Source organism: Calliopsis andreniformis, chromosome 8 (genome assembly GCF_051401765.1).
Source record: "Calliopsis andreniformis isolate RMS-2024a chromosome 8, iyCalAndr_principal, whole genome shotgun sequence".
In the NCBI taxonomy this organism is placed as follows: domain Eukaryota; kingdom Metazoa; phylum Arthropoda; class Insecta; order Hymenoptera; family Andrenidae; genus Calliopsis; species Calliopsis andreniformis.
The window spans coordinates 4578600-4584612 of NC_135069.1; positions in this window are offsets into that span (position 1 = coordinate 4578600).

The window sequence follows — 6013 nt, forward strand, 5'->3', positions numbered from 1 at the left end:
TTAAATTTTTAAATATTTGAAAATTTGAAAATTTGAAAAATTAAACTTTTAAATATTTGAAAGTTTGAAAATTTTAAAATTTTAAAAATTCAAAACTTCAGTTCCATCGTGTTGGGGAAGTAGTATAGGGGTCCCTAAGTGATCTTGGTATAGTAAAAGTCAGCCAATAATAGAAAAACTGTAGAAGTAGATCAGGAAACATTTTCAACCCTCAAACACAAAACAACAGTGACCCTCTCGACACCACCCCTGCTTCTCTGCAACCCAAAACGCAGTGCTGCAAGGTCGATAAGGTAGAAGAATAACTTATCCTAGCATGGTCGGATTACCGATGCAGCCGGCAGGATCAAAAGCCCCTGGAGATGCTTCAAACGCTGCCGTGCAAACAGGGCCACGTGGACACTGCCACTCGACGTTATCCACACTGGACAAAGAGGAGCCAACGCATTGTACACGACAGAGAAGACCGTACGAGGCAGGGGAGCACAGTGAAGAGGATGGAGAAACAGGAGCACGTCTCATTGTGCAAATAATTGAAATACTAATCCCCTTTCCCGAGGTAGTGACAGTCACCTTAATCGAGCCAGGCGAGCAGCATTTAGAAGTGCGTGCTCGAGAGGGTGTGACCCCGGAACGATGCGAGCCGCAAAAGCGGAAAGCAAACGCGACACGCGCACCCTGGCCCAAGGCTGGACACGTGACTTCGCATGCAGATGCTCCTGGGTCTATCTGTCCCTCTACCCTCTGGCTTTCTCATGTCATGGGTCGATGGTGCGGGAGACAGATAGTGTGCATCATGTCTTGGGTCTTTGGAGTATCTTTGTTCCTCGTTCTGGGACTGTAAGTCCTTTTTTCCTGTGCTAGGTCTCTGGACTATTTGGTACAGATCTGGCAAGTGTTCTAGGTCTGCTAGGTCTTTTGTAATTCGTATTGTTAGAGGAAAACTACCAAGTGTCCCTTCTGTCTGGGATGAATGTGTTAGGCCTCTGTCCAAGTTGATCTGGATCTGCCAAGTCTCTTCTTGAGCTGAATTTACTTGGAATTAGACTAAAGCTACCAAGAGTATGTCTTCTTGTATTGGGTCTACTAAATCTTTTATGTTTCTTAGAAGTATGTACCAAGTGAGCCTTTTTTTGTTAGAGTTAGTAGAGTTGGAGTACAAAAATGGTCGTGACACTGAAAACTAGAAGTCCAAGTGAAGAACTCAAGTACAATAGAATGCAAAGAACACAAAAAATGATATGCACCCAAGGTGCAACCAAAATACCAGACACGAAATCATAATTTGTGAACTTCTGGCGTACCATGCACAATTAACACTGCAGCTCTTAGCCATTAAACCCAATCCCTAACATGACTTCCTCCCTCATCAAGGCAACAAGAACCCCAGCATCCCCAGAAGGGAAACACTGATCGCGTTCGAGAGGAAAGACGCGATCCACGGGATCCCTGGGCCGACAATGGCTAGGTAAATGCGGAACAAGAAGCTCGGAACCTCGAATGACCGCCTACGGAGGATAATGAGGAAGAAATTAGTGGTGCGTGAAGGTACGAAGAGGCCACCTGTGCCTTATCCTGCGCCGAAGCGCTCGAGGCTCGGAGAAAGAGGCACTTGTACACATCCTCCGTCCCTCCGCGTCGTCACTCCTCCCACGCCCTTATTTTTCAGAAAGGACTCGTAACGCGAACAGGCACAAAGGTGCCTCCTCGAAGGCATTCAGCCGGCATAGATCCTTGATTAAACACTGAATGCCCCGCGTCCATTCATGCCCCCTTTCGTCTCCTTCGTCCTCGCTCAGACTCTCTCTCTCTTTTTCTCTCAAGTATATCGTGGGCCTAGAAAACACGCTGAAAACATCTCATCTCGATCTGGCGAGGTGCACGGGCACGTATCGCGTCCGGTGGAAGGCTGTCAGTGAATTTCGACGACAAATCTCTCCTCAGAGTCTTTCATGAGACGTCAGAGGAGGGTTGCCACAAAGCATGAATTCTGGATTGTCTTGTTTCTTTTGGTAAAAAACATGGACCACGTCTTTCAATTATTTTTCTGCGTTCTGGTTGGGGAATGGAATTTTTAGAGCGTGTTTGGAAACATACTTGTGTGACAATGCTGGGTCTGATAGGTCAGTATCCTTCGATGTTTATTTTCGACTCAACTCTGACCCCTTGATCGATCAGTTCTTCGTTGACTGCTGTCGAGGTTGACACGTTTGTCGATCTCTCTTGTGAGTGATTTCGTATTGAATTTGAGTTACTATTGTTTAAAGTTGTAGTTACTCTATCAATTTCTTGGTTTCTTAGGCTCTAAGTGACCTACTGTGACGTTCTTGTTTTCAAGAGTTTCCTTTAATTAGATCCCACTTTACTCAAAAGTGTCCTCATATTTTACCTCCAACCGCATACGTCACCGACGCTGATAATGGAAAGTGATTTGTCACCAGGGAAAGCAGGGGCGAAGAGCAACGAGCAGGCAACCAGAACGCGTTAAGTGATTTGTCCTTGCCATCTGCGGGAACCAGCATTATCCTGCGCGGTGAATGTAGATGTCCGATTTCTCAGGAGGGTGGCTTTTAGTCCTGTCGAGATGAGCCAATGCTCAGACATTAGTGTTGTACGAGTCCTTGCTCGTCTTTGAACCAGCAGGTGAATCAATCACTGCTCTTTGAAAGTAGATATTTCAGGAGATCGAAATTCTCTGATCCTTTGAAGATTAATTAATTACTGAGGGAGAATGTTGAAAATTATTAAGCCTTAGCTACGACAAGTTTGGAATGGGAAATGAAAATTCATCCTTGAGCTCTTTTTCATAATGTCACGTTGACTATTGCAATGGAATATAATTAGTAATGACTGTAAAAAATAATTTCTGACTGTAAAACATTTTTTTAAGTACCCATTGCTAAGGTCACTGAAAATAAACCATAAATTCTCTTTTCCCTTTTTCATCCACCACGTCCAGGGCCAATCAACTTATCAAATTTTGTTACCATACAACTTCTCGATCACCATAGCTCCCCATGAAGGTGAACAATAGGTGGCTCGTCGAGCGATCAAGGTTTGACATTTCATATTCCCCGGAAGCTTTTCCCACAAACAGTTGACAAGCGAAGACATGCGGGCCGATCTCCGTGAAGGTAGCTTTTTGTCTTTCAAGTGGCGGAGGGCTTTCCTCCAGCCCGAAAACCAACTCCTCGCGAGAACACAAGAGCAATCGCGTGTATTCACGCGACACGGGTGCGGGGTGGCAGCCGTGCCGCCATTATTTCGACCCCTCGCCTTGGACCCTCGCGCACATGCTCGCACCCCAAGATCTTACTGGGGCCACTTGGAAGACAAATATTTATATCGCGAACACCCGCTGAGCTATTGTACGATCCGTGGCAACTCTTGCTTCTATTAAGGCGTCGAGCACACCTCGAGATTTTATTTCCAGGGGTGTTGAGAGGGAAGAGGGATGATTTGGTCTCGAGGAGGCAGAGGCTCTTCTGTGTATTGAAATGCGCGCGTGAAACAGGGAATTTGGGGACTTTTTCTTTTTCACTTCTTTGACTATATTTTGAGAGGAGTTGAATTCAATTGAAATAATTGAAATACTTTAATTTTGCATTAGTTTAGTGGTTAAGTAGGTGTCTGTTGTGGGTGTCTGTATAATTGGGGTGATGTTTGATAATAACTGATGGAATAATAGAACAAATTTTATTCTGATGCGTAGAATTTTCTATTTTTATGGAAGCTAATGATTAAGGGATGATCTTGTATCTAAAGGGCCTAGGGTGAGTCCACCACGCATGCGAGGAAGTTTCTGTAGGCCGATGTTAGAAGAGGCGTGGTGACCAACAGGGTGCTTTCCCCTGGAACTTAATGGTCCTGTCAACATGCTACGCTCCATACTACGTTTCTCAATTACCATTTCATTATTCACCTTTTCCCACATCTGTTACACCCCTAATTTACAAGATACATAATTGAAGATTCTATAGTTTCAGTCGTATTCTCAAATCCTTCAGTCCATCAATATTAAATACCATTTTCCCATATTCTCTATAATCAGAAAATTCTGTAACACACTCGGTGCATATCTTAAATATTTTAAAATTGATTAACAAGCAGATATCTAGCACTCCCTCTCCATTCATCATTAAGCTCACGAAATGGCGAACCTATAGAATTCATAGAAATTGCTTTTTAATCCACTGGAACGTCCTTTGTCGTTCACACCACGATCCCAGGAAGATTCGAATCAGTGGAAATCTGTTTCCGCGGCGTATATTACAGAGAGGAATAGGAGGGCTCCATTTCCTGGGCGGCTCGAAGAGGAACGAGCATAAATCGTGGCCGTGATAATGGAATTCTCAACGGGGGTCGCATTGACACGGCTGCGAAGTGTCCTGCCGTAGGGGTAAATAGATCGACGTCGTGACGATGCCAACGGGGGTGTATCGAGGGGGTGATGACCTCCTACTTGTACCTATGAACATCTATACAGGGTGCATCATGAATCGATTCCCTCGATTTAAGATTCAAACGCCTTTTCATTGACAAACATTTAATAAAACACGTGGCAATACATTTTAAATAATATTTCGGTTCTTATTCTACCTCGAGAGACACTTTAAAATATATTTCTCAAAATTATGACATTAATAATAACTTAGAATTTAAATCTGCAGAGTTTCTATTTGCATAAGAATCTTCCTCATGTTTCAAACTTTTTTTTTAAATACTGAGTAGTGATTTGCAATCTTGCTCCCCATTGTGAACAGATTTTGGATACACCCTGTATACTCGGGGTACCTTGCGACCGAGTGATTAGATTAGCTGCGGAGAAATGGTCCCCGTGTGAACTCTCCCATAGAAGGAACACGTGCTCCATTTTCCCTCCTTCTCCACGTAGGTATTCGTTCCCTTCTCGATCTTTTCCTCCTATCGCGTCAGACGTCGCGCGTTGCTCGCATGAATCACATCCCATCCTGCCACCGATCCCACCCTCACCCTCGGTCTTCCCGTTTATCTCGTAATACGACGTTGACTGGATCCTTGAGAGATGATCATTCGTCAGCTTACTTACCCATCGAATTACTGCTTCCATTAACAGAATTATTGTCCTCCTATACACTTCACTTACACAGGTTGCTAGTGAAGTAAACACGAAAATTGCAGGGGGATGAAAATAATCTATTACAGAAATTTAATTTCAGCTTGATCTCCAAATTACTTTTCAAATCAACCATTCCCCAGATAAAGCTACTTAAGAAAAGGAGGAACCAATTTTCGGTGCCATATTCCTAAGTTGCCTCTTTCTTTACTCTCACCCCTAAAACCCTCACCCCAAATATCATAAAAACGTCAGACCTGAAATCCTAGAATTCAGTAAAACGTAATCGCAATCATAGCTCGTTACAGCACGTTTTTCGAGTCCTCGCTGTCAGATAATCACCCAGACGCTCAACATCCATCCACTCCGTTTACAACCCCTGCGCTAGGCTCTCGATAATCGTGCGAGGGTGGGCTGTCGTTTCTCCCTTATTGTTGCGGTTTTACGACGGTCATTCTGCGGGTGCGATTCCCTTGGCGAAGGTGCATTTCAGAAATCGTAACAAGTCGTGACGGGGCTGGTTTTTCCAAAACACCTTTTAGCCACTCGTTAGCCCCTGCTCGTCTTGAAGAAGACCAGGGTTCTCCACAGGGACCTTTCAGTCGCCACATTGTCTCGTTTTGTCTCGTTTAATTTATAGACGGCGCACGACTGACCCGAATTCTGCGAAATGCCTGTGATACTTCACTCTGTCGTGTCTCGCTCTTTCTTGTGTTTAGGCACGCGCCCAGAAGCGCTGTTTATTGAGACTATTCATGGGGAAACCGCAACAATGATGGCCCGCAATAGAAACGGCGAGATTTCGGAGATAGGTGGGCTGGTTCGCAAATTTATGAGACGAGGCATAAATCTGGGAACATTTTGCGGTGTCGAGCCTCCTTGATAAAATTCGATTCTAAATTTGATTAAAGAGGATTT